Source organism: Octopus sinensis, linkage group LG2 (assembly GCF_006345805.1).
Source record: "Octopus sinensis linkage group LG2, ASM634580v1, whole genome shotgun sequence".
NCBI lineage: Eukaryota > Metazoa > Mollusca > Cephalopoda > Octopoda > Octopodidae > Octopus > Octopus sinensis.
The window spans coordinates 166,634,627-166,650,092 of NC_042998.1; positions in this window are offsets into that span (position 1 = coordinate 166,634,627).

Genomic DNA, 15,466 nt, shown 5'->3' on the forward strand with positions numbered 1-15,466 from the left:
GGTATCTAACATTCAGTCAGGGGGAAGAAAGAAACACATAAAGCAGAGCAATGAGCAATTTTAAGTAGTGAACCTCTTCCACTTGTGCCGGGTAGGGTGGTTTTAATGTTGGCAAGAGCGGGGCGCTGATTTTACACAAGCAGTGGAGACGAGGGTTAGGGAAGACAGAGAGAGAGGTAGAGAGACAAACAGACAGACTGACAGACAGACAGACAGAAAGAGAGAGGATGGGTGCATTGCATAGGAAGCTGACTGAGTTAGTGTTGGTGTATGGCTTGTCGGGCTTGTGTGTCAGGCGGTGGGGGTTTTGGTGTAATTGAGGTGGTTGCAATGGTTTCAACAACAAACACACACTCACATACATGAACACGTACACACACACACACACACACATTAACACTAACACACTAACACCAACACACATGCACACGCACACATACACATACAAACACACAATTGCACATATGTACACATGCATGTATGTGTGTTTATGCTTGCACATATGCACTTTTAAACTACATGTGATCATGTTTATTACATATACATATATCTGTGTGTTTGTGCGCCTCTGTGTGTGTGTGTGTGTGTATTCACGTTTATGTGTATGGTACGTGTTTATGCACTTTTAAATCAAATGCGGACGAATATATATGTGCATATATGCACTTTAAAAGAAATGAGAACACATTCGCAAATTCGCATATATATATATATACATATACATATATATACAAATATTTATATACATATATACACACCACACAAACATACATAAATACATGTGCCTGTATATACTATACAAATATGTGTGTGTGTGTGTGCGTATATGAGTGTGTGTGTGTGTGAGTGTGTGTGTGTGTGTGTGTTGTGTGTATGTGTGTGTGCATACAGGCATACATGCATTAAGAAAAGTACATTTGATTCAAATGCGCATAAATTATATTCATACAAGCAGAATTCAGACATTGAGTCATATTACATATTCACACGACCAAGCGCACACAACCACACACACACACAAACACACACACACACACACACGTACACACACACACACACACACACACATACACACACACACATTCACACACGCTATATACATACACAACACTCAATTTATTTCGTGCATTATTGGTCTTGTCTATGTCTGACTCAAGAAGGATCACCTGCTCTCGTCTTTTCAGTCATATTTTGAGGGACATTATATTGAGCACAGGTGTAGGGAGGTGTTCTGGCTGAAGTGTATTCGGGTGTCGATGGTTTGTCTCTCGTTATTTTGTGAAATTTGACCATTACCCTTTATCTCTTCCTTGTTTCAGTTATTCGATTGGACTGTGGCCATGCTAGGGCACCGCGTTGAAAAGTTTAGCTGAAAAATAAAAATCGACACTAGTACTTAGCTTTAAATCTAGTGCATATTCTATCGGTTTCTCTCTTGCCGAAGCGTTTAGGTTGCGTAGACATAAAAAAACCAACACTGGTTCTCAAGCGGTGGTGCAGGAGAGACAGAAACGCAGAGGCGCGGATATACATACATAGATACATATACAAACATATACATACAAAAATGCATAAATTCACGCATGCACGCGCACACACACATACACACACACACACACACAACGGTCTTCCATATCAAATTCACTCCCAAGAAATAGACGGGCCCGGATATATTGTAGAAGAACTTTCCCAAGCTGCCTCGCTTTGGGACTGAACCCAAAACTACGTGGTTACAAATCGAGTTTCTTAATCACACAAATATGCCTGGTCTGTTTAAATATTTATAAGATCATTTCTTCCTTGATTTCATTCTGGAATAATCTATTATATAAAATCCGTTCTGTCTGTCTGACTGTCTTCTAGGATCTCGGGCATCCTCCATCCGGTTGCGCTCAAATTTGATATGTAGATACCGACGGTGTCAGGGTGTGTATAAGTCTTGAAAAAAATTACAAAAATCGATTCCAGGTGAGAATGCGATCGATAAAACCGTTTTTGTCCTGCTTTTCTTCCGTCAACCTGTACATAACTACCCCTTCCATTTTTTGTGGTTTTTGTACTGTTTCTTTCCTGCCAAGCTTACTGTTTAAACCATATTTGTGTTCTCCCAGTCAACAGCCTTGTCATTACTGGTACTTTAAACGCTTCGGTTGCATATTTGTGTGAATAAAATCGTTTTCTTTGGATTAGAAAAAAAGTCTATCTTTATTTCTTCTTTTGCTGGAGTCTCAAATTTAGGTTAAATCAGTGTTTCTCAAAGGGAAGGCCTATGGGACGGTCGGACAGGTTGTTTTGAGAAAATTTGGTTTAAATGTTTGACAACTCAGCACCGTCAATTGGACGGTGGGGGGGGGCGTTTTGCTCGTGTCGAATAAAGCTGGAGCAGTTGAGAGAAAAGGTTGTACATAATAATATAATGTAAGCTTAATTTTTGTATAGGATGTATGGCACAGAGTAATTTTTGAACTTGGATGATTCGTGAACATAATACCTGCATTATTTTGACAACGTCAATGGAATATTTTGCGCTAGACATGGATGTGTTTGTGCTTGTCTCCATCCCGCTGCAATACAACTGGTGATGGTTTGTTTATATCTTTTTAACGCAGAGTTTCGGCAAAAGGGACTGATAGAATAAGAGCCAGACTTTAAACAAATATAAACACTAAGGTCGACTTTTTTTTTTTTTTTTTGACTAAACTCTTCAGGGCGGTGGCCCAGCGTAGTCGCAGTTCGGTGACAGGAACAAGTAAACGTTAATAAATTAAGATTGCAGAAATGATGGGAGCGATACCGTGGTGTTAGGGAGATAGAGTTTGAGCTTCTTGAGGCCAACCTTGAAATCAAAGCCTGATGTTTATGATTGACAGAGCCGCTAGTACGCCGTATGAAATGCTTTGTGGCATTTTGTCCAACTTTACATTCTGAGTTTAAATTTCGCCAAGGTTGACTTTGCTTTTCATCATCTCGGTGTCGATAAAATAAGTAGCAATCGAGCACTGGGGTCAAGTAATCGGCTAGCTCCCTCCTGCTGAGCTGGCAGAATTGTTAACACCCCAGACAAAATGCTTAGTGGCATTTCTTCCGGATGTTTACTTTCAGAGGTCAATTGCCGTTATAGTCAAGTTTGTCTTTCATTCCAATTTAAATAAGTACTTGCCAAGCTGCTCCAAAAATTGCTGGCCATATGTCCTCGTCTTCCTCCTACTACTACTACTCCTCCTACTCTTCCTCATCCTCCTCCTCCTCCTCCTCCTCCTCCTTCTTCTTCTTCTTCTTCTTCTTCTTCTTCTTCTGCAATTGCGTCCTCCACTTCGCCATACTTTTCCCAAGCAACATTTTTTCAACATTCGATGCAATACCAAGTGGGTTCATATATTCCAAAATCCAAGAATGTGGGATCATATCGTACGCCTTACAATAATCAACCCATGACATGGCTAAGTTAGTTTTCCTCCTCTTGCAGTCTCTAAGTACAGTCTTGTCTACCAGGAGTTGATCCTTAGTACCTCTGCACTTACGCTTGCAATCCTTCTGCTCATGTGGCAGGATTTCATTTTTTTCCCCAGATGTCTGTACATTGACTCTGCGATTATTCCAGTCAATAATTTCCGCATAAGTGGCAAGCAGGATATCGGTCCGTAATTGTCTAACGTATTGCCTTTTTCGATGTTTTTCAAGCACAGCACTGTTCTACCCATTGTCAACCAGTCTGGTGTTACTTGGTCGGCATCTAACAAGGTGTTGAGTTGTGTACCTATTCGTGCATGACATTCACCAAATCTTTGGACCAGAACTCCATCTGGTCCCGGGGATTTCCAGTGGCCAAATATTTTGCTGATTTCCTTCACTTCTCTAACTGAAATGGCTAGTTCTGCCTGTTTTGGACAGACTACACGCGCAAATTCACAGATAAAATATGTATTTAAAAATTAATAAATAAATAAATTCATGGATGGATGTTATTTTCCCAGCGATAGTGCTCTTCTCAGTACACGAGCCGTTCCAGTTAATACAATTTTTTGCACTTCCTGTAGGGATGGTAAGCCTGGAATCATTTTCAAATAGGTTTCAGTACCTTTTTTTATCATTCCTAGAGACCCTACAATCACTGGCACTGTAGTCGCCTTAAGATGCCACATTTTTTCAATTTCCATTAGCAGGTCTTTATATTTACTAATCTTGTCAAATTCTTTCGCCGCTATATTGTGATCACAGGGAATACTCATGTCTATTAATAAACACATCCTTTTCGTCTGATCTTTTATGATAATATTCGGTTTATTGGCTTTTATAGTCCTGTCGGTCTGCACGGGAAAGTCTCATAGAATCGACACATTTTCTCCCTCAGTCACAGCTTCAGGATGATGTTTATACCATTTGTCAGCGGTTTTGATTTTATAATGCCGACATATTGTCCAATGTAAATACTGGCCGACTCTGTCATGTCTTGCTTTATATTCTGCAGGTGCTAAGACTCTACACCCTGAGATTAGGTGGTCTATTGTTTCAATCTCATCGTTACAGAATCGGCATTTTGCGTCAGCTCCACTTTTCATCACATTGGCTTGGTAGTTCCGGGTTAATAAGCTTTGGTCTTGAGCAGCTAATATGAAACATTCACTCTCTGCTTTTAGCCCTGAACTTCGTAACCATTGGTGCGTGTGCTTCTGGTCGACATCAGCTTGTTTGCTACGGGCCACATACTTGCCATGGAGAGGTTTTTGTTCCTATCTGCTAGCTAAATTTTCATGTGCTTTTGTCTTTGCAATTAATTTTCTTTTCTTTGCAGCTGCAGTTGGCGCATTTCCTCCAGCCTGCTCAATCTGGTGGGTATCTAAGAGATCAGCAGCGAATTTTTTGCTCTCTTTGAGAATAGAGTGAAGTTTTTTAGGTCTTTCATGTTTTTCAATCGTTGGTTGCTTCAAGGTATTTGGCCAGTCCGATTGTGGTGGTTTTGTATGTAAGTTCAAGCTGGATCAAATCTCGACCTCCCTGAGCTCTGGGGAGGTAAAGGCGATCCACGTCTGCCTTTAGATGGTGCATCTTATTACAAGTCAGTAGCTTGCGGATTTTTCTCTCAATTTTCATTATTTCACTAGTATTCCAGTTAAGCACATTGAAGCTATAAAGAACAACTGGTACTGCTAAGGAATTTATGGCTAAAACCTTATTATATGCATTCAGCTCAGACTTCAGGACTGCTCGAACTCTTCTATAACATTCTTTCCTATATTTCTCTTTCATGCTTGCATGCTGGATACCAGAGCCTTCATTTATTCCTGGGTATTTATTGGTTTGTTCCTGCTCAAGTTCCTTTATCACTATTTCGACATCTAATTCGATTGAACTTGACTTTACCAATTTCCCTTTCTTAAAAGTGGCTTTGGCACACTTTTCAAGGCCAAACTCCATCCCGATATCATCACTGAATCCTTTTACAGTATGTAATAATCCTTCAAGCTCTTCATCATCTTTGCCATATAGCTTTAAGTCATCCATATAAAATAAGTGGCTTATTTTCTTGTTGTCAATTTTGTAGCCATATCCTGTTCTATTCAGTTCACTTGAGAGTGATATTAGTGCTATGCAGAATATTAGTGGTGAAAGTGAGTCACCTTGGAAAATTCCACAGTTTATGCTAATGTTGTTTGAGTGCAATACTCCATTAGAATGATATAATTGGAGCTTCGTGTTCCATAGTGACATATACTTTAAAAAATCTGAAATCACAGGAGAAATTTTGAAAATGTCCAGCGATTTCAGAATCCACGAATGTGGTATGCTGTCAAAGGCTTTTTTATAATTAATCCATGAAGAGCTGAGATTTCTGCGCTTGTTATGGCAGTTTTCAAGGATCATACGATTAATTAGGAGCTGATCTTTGCATCCGTATGAGCCTCGTCTGCATCCTTTTTGTTCAGTGGGAAAGAGGTTATTCCCTTCCATAAACGTATATGTTTTCTCCACTAGAATAGATGTCAAGATCTTATAGGTAGTAGATAAACATGTTATAGGCCGGTAGTTTTTTTGGGTCTTTCGTTTTGTTATTTTTTGGGAGGAGGTAAGTAATACCATTTGCCATCCAATGTGGTGTTTTTTCCGGGTCTTTCATAATACTATTAAATAGTATTACTAACATTTTGTGTGCGGACGAGAGTGATGAGAGCCAGAAATTTGGTACTCTATCAATACCAGGGGATTTCCACTTATGAGCCTTTGTTAGTGCCCTCCTTAGGTCGGCGATTGAGATGTCTTCCCATACCTGTTCTTGCAGATTTTTGTAGTCATCTTGGGTGCATTTGATCCACTCTGCATTTTCATTGTATGGTTTCTCATACTCTAGATCCCCTTCCTAAAGTTTTCAGCTTCTTCCATTAGGGGTGGATTTTCAATGGTTATTTTTTCTTTCTCTATTTCCCTGTAAAATGATTTGGCATTGGATTTGAACATCTTATTTTGTTTGTAGAATTTGATTCTTTTCTCAAATCTGCGTATTCTCTGATCTTTTGCTTGAACTTTTTGTTTAAGTGTTTCTTTCGCTGACTTTAGTTCTTCTCTTGTTGAATGTCCATATTTTCTCACAATCTTCCTGCCTTTTCTTGATCTTACATCATTTCCAGGGATTAGCTCAGTTAATATTGATATCTCCCTTCGCAATGATTCAATTTCAGTTTCAATTCTTCTTCTTCTTCTTCTTCTTCTTCTTCTTCTTCTTCTTCTTATTATTATTATTATTATTATTATTATTATTATTATTATTATTATTATTATTATTATTATTATTGAGTGAGCGAGCAGAGCATGCCATCAAAGTGACACTGGGGTAAAATATACGAAGCCCAGTATACCCATCATGACTACCCGTCTGATAAGCGTACACCGGGCACATGCATCACAACCATATGTGCGCGACATGTGATCTCATATCAGATAAACAGCACATGACCTTGCAGGTAGAGCCCAGTTAGAATTTTCTTCAGATCGAGTAACCCATCCCGCTCAAAAGGTCCCTGAATAAGGGTTGTTTAAGGACGTTGAACGAAACACCCATGTTTCCAGAGGTGAATTATTCAAACCCCAAAGAATCCTTCTCAACACATGGCTATGATGCTCCCCCACTACTTCTGCTCGTGATCAGAGATGCACATATCGTCAGCAACTAAGGGACATGCTCAACTGGTTAAGGTCAAACAACTGACAAGCAAATCTGTGGTATTGAGCAGAATATTTGCTGTAGCCCATCTTTTATCCAAGACAAAACAATGTACATGATAACACTTCCAATCAGTTAAGATCAGAAGCCATGAGAGCCACTGCCTGGTACTGCATCAGGGCATTTATTATTATTGTTGTTATTATTATTATTATTATTATTATTATTATTATTTTATTATTATTATTATTATTATTATTATCTTTTTTTTCTTCTTCTTTCAAATTTGCTTCCATTTCTTGCCGAGTGTCTTCCCGACTCCTAGAGCAAAGAAACTCATAGTTCGTTAATTTTTTTTTCTTTTTAAGTTAAATTAAAATACATGAGTAGTAATAGTTCTTTATTATTATTATTATTGTTATTATTATTATTATTATTATTATTATTATTATTATTATTATTATTATTATTATTATTGTTATTATTATTATTATTATTATTATTATTATTATTATTATTAGTAGTAGTAGTAGTAGTAGTAGTAGTAGTAGTAGTAGTAGTAGTAGTAGTAGTGGTAGTAGTAGTAGTAGTATTGTAATTTCTTGGATACTTCAATTCTCATTAAGTTTGTTTGATATAGGGCGACTGCAATGTGCAACAATATTCAAACAAACGCAAAGAATAGATATATGATGATTTCAGGAAAGTGGTAAATTTTATGAACCCAAGAACGCATACTGCGAGCCACGTCGACTTTATTGCTCATGTATTCACTTCAGCTTACATAATATTTGATGCTACGAACGAAGAACATATGGCTGTTTAAGTACAATCTTCACTCCAAAATGGTTAAGCTCAATGCTTTGTGTATGTGCGTGCGCGCCAGTATGTCTGTGTATATATAGTTCAATTAAAGGTTAAAAACCTCACTAAGGGATAATAAAATGCAATGAATATACTGGTTTATTACCTATTACAAAAAATATTGAATATTACATTTAATATTCAACAACAAGGTAATTGGATACATGTATTTTTGAAAAGATAAGAAAACAGAGATAATTAAATTAATAATAATTAATTATTAATTACGAGATTGGACATCATCTCTGACAGATGTTTCGATTTAAGATTCTAGAAATTATTTAGTATAATTAAAAACATTTTAAAATTGAATCTCATCGGAGGCGGAAAAAGATATACCCTTACATTTTCATACTGTGTGTTGAGTGTAGGGAGCAAATCCACTCACTAACAAATGTTTTGTAGAAAGAACACATATACAGACTCGCACAGTGGGTGTATATGTATGTATACACACACACACACATACACACACACACATATATATATATATAATATATATGTGTGTATATATAAGACATGTAAGTACAGGAAGAAAAAAACCTTTGACAAATAATGTATTAACTTAACGCTTTCGCCTAAGGAAAAAGTGTGTTAATGTTTCGGATGTTAGTTCTTCATCAAAAGAAAGGAGAAAACGTTGGAGGAGAAAAATGTATGAACTCTCCGAAAAGAAGGAAAGTTAGTGAAATTGGTAAAAATTACACAACAAATGGGAAAGGCTTGGCAATTTTGATAGAGTAAATCTATAGATGGTAAGAAGATGGTAAAATCCACATAGAAGAAATAACTGTGATCAAAATGTTATTAAGATCAGCAGAGACGATATAAGATGAGGAACAGTCGAACAGCCAGATGTAACGTGCTTCCGTTTTCTCTGAAGGTGAGTAGTGGAGGATCCGCTGTTGGAGTCCAAGCCGAAAATCGTGAAGTAAGCGGATTTGAAGTGTCGAAAAGTAAGTGACGTACTCTATGAACCTGTCTCTAACGTAGACGGGGCAGTGGTTGAGTACGACGAGCGTAGTGGGTGGTACTGGAACGAAAGGATTTGTGTATTGATGGGGACAGGATCAGAAAAGGGATCCAGGTGGATGACGTGTCTGTGGAACAAGAAGCTGTTAACAAGGCGGCTTCACGAAATACAAGAAACATTGAAGAAAGGAATGGTTGGCAGGGAAAAGAAAAGCGATGTGATGGAACAGATTGGAGACAGCGGAAGAAGTGCGAGATGGTAAGTTGTAGGGGTGGGTAGTGGGATAGTAAGAGATGGAAAGGGAGCTTGGTGGATTGGGTTCCAAACGCAGGATCAACGTCACAGGCAGGAAAAAGGGCAGCTTGGATAAAGATGGGTGGGTTACTACGTTAAATGAATCGACTGACTACTTGATGATTTCGGGATCTCAATTTATGACTGCAGTTATAGAGACGGCGGAGACGAAGGAAATGGGAAAAGAAGACGATATGCTTGGTGTAGATGTGTTAGGAGGAGCCAAATAAAGGTTGGTGTGGAAGTCACTGCGTTTGTTGAAAACAAAAGTAGAGACGGTGAACGTTAAATGGTCGAGAGAGACAGAAATTTTAAGGAAGTTTAAGTTACTGCATATGGAGGAGTTGAAATTGAGAGAAGGGTGGAAGGAGCTAACATGGAAAATGTAAGAGTTTAGCTCCTCACAGCAGAGAGAGGAGGGGACGCAAATAAAGTCTTAAATGCAACGTATAACACTGGGATGGAAGCAGTGACCTGGAAAAAGATTGGGACACAATGTAGTAATCGAATAAGTTAGCTTAGTAGGGGTCCATTCTCGTTCCCATGTTCACCCCAATGACTTGTTCATAGAATCTGCTAACGAAACAGGAACAGTTTTAGATGAAAACAACTTCTATATCATTGTATCTACCACTTTATAGGATGTTGTTATACATCACTGGTCACAATGCGCTTTCACTTCTTTCTTGAGTGTGCTATTCTTTTCCATGTTGATCCCAATTGTTTCATTAACTCGTCTTTTCATTGTCGTAGTGGCTTCCGAGTAGCCTGTTGTCTGTGAACCTTGCGACATACCTGGAACAACGGAACCTGTGCTTACTTATGCTTTCGGTAGTCTGCGATCATGTCGCTCGCTCCTCCCAGTTCTCGATTTACCTCATTTAAGATATCCTCTCGCAACGATATTGCTAGCATGGATCATTCCATGGCATTTTTGCGTCGTAGCCAACCGATGTTCTTATCTCCTCGAAGTAACCCACGTCGGACCTCGCCAATCTCCCCACAAATTTGCACATTCCCAACTATAAAGCGCACATAAACATTCATCATTTCCTTATTTTCAAATGGTACATGTAAAAGAAGTAACAGAACAGCAAAACAACTAAACTCCTTTTATATCCTAAACAATCCACGATAATTCAATACCTAGTCAAGCACACTACAACAACAACGCTAACCCAGACGTCACATTTTCTCTATCTGTCTACAAGAAATAAGCAAACAATTTGCCAACTTCAAGCAGATCACTACAACATGCTTGCCCACCAATTTAAAATGCAAATGCACTTTTATAAGCGACACATTAGAAAGAGCTTCACGACGAAAAGTATCAAGGATTTCATAATTCAACAGCACAAAAGTCAGTAACATACACTGCAACGCTAAAATAATACTTAACAAAACAATTACCGACGCCCCGTAATATGCATCCAAAAGAAGCTTACCACAGGCAACATAAAATAATACAACCCCATTACACACCAAAAATTACCAACGTCATAAAAAAACAAAGACAGCCACAAATATATTACACAAAAACCACACCCAACCGGAACGAAACTCAGCATCAAACATCTAAACAAGGGAATAATATATGTATGTATATATATGTGTGTATGTGTGTGAGTGCATACATATACATATACATGTGTGTGTGTGTATATATAAATACGTGTGTGTGTGTGTGTATATATATAAATACGTGTGTGTGTGTGTGTGTAAAATAGAAAATTAGCAAACATTTGTATCCAACATAAGCCACAAAAGATTAAAACACTATATATAATATATTAGTAGTGTAATCGTCAACAGTAACACCACACCCCGTGTCATAATAATAACGTCAAAAAGTACGTTCACACTGCAACTGCAAGCAAACGCCCTTATCAGATATTTCCTAATAGTCAGTCACAAAGAAAACGGAAACATAAAACGAAAAGTATGCCTCTTTTTGAATGGCTGCGATTTTAACCCCTTCATTTCATTAGGGATCTGCAAAGCTATAAAGAAACCTTGAATAGCTAAAAGTGTCAATCCCTGGCAAAATCAGAGAAAAATATGCGAAATCCTTATAAAGAATGAAGGAATCACGGCACCCACCAAAATTTACAACTACTCGTACCAGTATCAGGAGTTGAGTGAGCTTATGACAACTCAAAGCCCCACAAATACTCAAGTGAAGTGAGGTCACCCTCCTGTGCACAGAAATTCGACAAAAATAAATCCTTCAGATACGCCAACTCAACAACAATTCCCTACTTGAATCGGCCATGATACCGCAAAACCTGACTTGCAAATGACTTAACAGATCCTATCAGTTATTAAGTTAGACATGGCTTGGGCCAATCTATGGCCGAAACATATTCAAGCTAAGTTATTATTATAAACTCACCTATCCGAACAATAGTACAGATTCAGATCACTACACTCAGCCACCACACAAACAATGACAGAGAAAATACAAGATGGTTTCAACAACAGACAACCTTCCACACATATCCACAACAGTCTTAGGAGATTCAGTAAAAAGAAAGCGAAACGACGCCAGAATATATTTGGAGCATTCACAGATACCTATTTCTTTATTACCCACAAGGGGCTAAACACAGAGGGGACAAACAAGGACAGACATAGGTATTAAGTCGATTACATCGACCCCAGTGCGTAACTGGTACTTAATTTATCGACCCCGAAAGGATGAAAGGCAAAGTCGACCTCGGCGGAATTTGAACTCACAACGTAACGGCAGACGAAATACTGCTAAGCATTTCGCCCGGCGTGCTAACGTTTCTGCCAGCTCGCCGCTTTTGGCTGGCCACAAGACTGGAACAACAATAGTGCATAAACAATACCTAAGATTCACAATGGATTGTGGTAGTTTTATCTTCAGCTTCAATCTCTCCACAACGAACCGCAATAAAATTTTAAATACACAAGAGAGCGCAAAACTATACATCAGACGATAACATATCCTAGACTTTTTTTATACAACGAAACAAAAATATAAAAATGAAAGACAACCCGGACATGCGAGAGACGTAGCTTCCAAACGTGGCAAACTTCAACGTCCCAGATTTCTGCTATAGGAACATACTAAAAACACTATCTGTCCGATTTAACCGAGATAAACATAAAAAGCAGAAATAGCTACATCAATATCTTCAATGCTCCCAAAAACCTGTTGGGTTGTGCAGCACCAACAATAAGTATAACAGTCGCGCTCTCACCGAGACTACCTTACTGCTTCCTCTATAACGACCACCACAATCTATGAGCGCTTATTATTAGATTAGACGATGTGGAGGTTATATTATGTTCAACTAACAGGCTGCATTGTGTATAATTCACTACTACATGTATGGTCCTTAGCTTGTCGGAAACAAGACATAACTCAGCAGCTTTATCTCTGGACGGTCTTATGTCATTTGGCCGACTTTCAGTGTACAACATGACTACTCTATCCAGGCGGACTTGGGACTTCCCAACCACAACAGTACCATCAACTAAAGGAGTGTTTAAGTGGTTGCTTGACCTTACTAGAAATGACTCTCTCTTACATCATGCCCTCTAGGTTGAAAAGCGGGAAATGCTTGAGTAAAGGACGTGATGGCAATAACTACAATGCTTTTGATTACATGTTTATTCAGTTAGTGAATAACTGGGTCTTAAGAACAGCAACATCATCACCACAGACATCAATCACTACCACTAGCTTCATCCAAACTATCAAACAAGCGAGGAAGCTTCTACACGGCCGTTCAACTAACTAGAGATAACAGTCGAAAATCCCACAAAAAAACACTCAATTGTCAGCAGGTAGATAATCAGAATGCTTTCAGTCATAAATCTGTTCGATCAGAACTGATCTGTAGTTGACAAATATCACTATCATCATAATAACCAACTCAAATACCAGCACCATAATTCACATCAGTGTTACCTTAAACATCATATCATAACTAAAATCATCACCATCACTAACATCACTAACACACGAACAATGTGACCACTAATATTACCACATCATTATTCTCCACCAAATCTAACGTCAACACTAAAACTATCTTCATTTCTTACGACTAAACAAGAACAAAATCAATAGCAAAAAACACAACCCCCCCCCCCCCAGACATTTAGGTGCCTCGGAAAGTTCGGAATGAAACGATGAGGTTCAGCTTTTAAACGCTGAAGATTTGGCACGGCTGATCGGACGTTCAGCCTGTCTTGGTAATTGTACGTTTTGGTACTGGAGGCAAACATCCACACAGCTGCAGAGATGTACACATACAGAGAAAGAGAGAGAGAGAGAGATGGAGAGAGAGATTACAATTATTAAATGAATACAATTGATATAGACACTTTCCCTCTCCTCACAAATAGAGAAATAATCTCATATATATAAACAAAGAGAGGGGAAGAAGGGGAGAGAAGGAGAGAGAGAGGCAGGGACAGAGGGAAGGATAAAACGAAAAGCTAAGATGTTTGATGTCAACTATGTCAGCGTCGAATCAACGACACCAAAAAGGCAGAGCCAAAACGGCTGTGCCAAAACATTTCATACCCTTAGAAGTTAGATTCTTTGGGAAATATTTTAGCGCTGATTTCAAATTTGACTCAGTTGTAATTAAAAACTATTCTGCCATTTTGACACAAAAATAATGTTATTAATTTATTACCCGATCCCTAAGGGAGCGAGCTGGCAGAATCGTTATTACGCCCGACAAAATGCTTAACGGCATTACCTTCGTATTTAGGTTCTGAGTTCAAGTGTCTACGAGGTTGACTTTGCTTTTCATCTTTCCGGGGCCGATGAAATAAGTACCAGTCAAGTACTGAAGATGATGTAATCCACTAGACCCTTTCCCTCAAAATTCCAGGCCTTATGCCTATAGTAGAACGGATTAATATATCATATGTTTACTTCAACCACCATATATCACTAAATAAGCTTCTTTCGACACAAAATCTTATTGTGCAGTCAAACATTAGATGCTATGGACATTGTAACTAAAAATATATAACTAAGGCTTATAAAATGATCAGTCATTCAACCCATAAGAAGCATCTTTTATAGGATATCTACGGTAAGAATTATCAGAACGGTCCCACAAACACTGGTTCCAGTAGTCACATCTGACATCGTGGTGTGATCGTATTCAAATTCTTTCTCCTTCTTCACTTAAATCAACAAAATTTTGTGAGTAGTAAACCTTAGTTTTTATGATACAACCAAAGCGATTACGTGAAACTTGGATTAACGATGGCGTAAACTCTATCTTGTGTGTGTGTGTGTGTGTGTACATACATCAAACGCACGTCTCTCTCCTCCTCTCTCTCTCTCTCTACACATACACAAACACACACACATAAAAGTTCAGGATTCAAGCGGATCAGGTCCTTAAAAGTAAAGCAGCAATGTCGGGTTATCTGGTACATAACTGAAGCAGTATTAGATTAAAATAGCTATCTATATATCATACTTAATATACATATATATATAGCGTTTAAAGGCCAGTTACAACGATATTCACTCAAAGATAACGTCTCTTGTGAACGTGTTGCCTTTAAAAATACAATCATATCGGAATGAGATGACAATCGTCCCAGTAGCAGTAAGCGAGAACGCCAAGTGCATTTCGGCATAGTTGGGGTTTGTCAATGGCGTGTATTCACAACAAGCCACATTCCTAGACCATATCTGTCGCCTCCGATATATAGGACGAGTACTGCAGTAACTAGTCCTTCAACGATATTCATTAAGTATGATATTCAGGTGTATATATTAAATCGCTCTTGAGTTATCTTTTGGTCATTTTCGTTTCTGCCGACTCAAAAGTCATAAAAAGCACAGATTATTTGTATAGCTACTTACTTTTATGACCAAAGAGATACGTTGCCATTTTTAAGTCTACACCAGCGATTCTCAGTCGATTGTAGCTCAGATCACTTTTTCATGAATAGTATTCTTATAAAGCTCCCCATCACTATGTTTCATGGATTATTTTAATAAAGCAGAAGCTAATTTTGCGTAGAGATTTATCATTAATATTTACTTATCCCATTTCATCTATCATGGGCCTCTCTATGAACTAGTGCCCCTATGCTTATTTTTTAAGGAAATTAATAAAGACGGCAAGGACTTATATAGCATAATTATATTAGGCCTTGTTGCGTCAGTA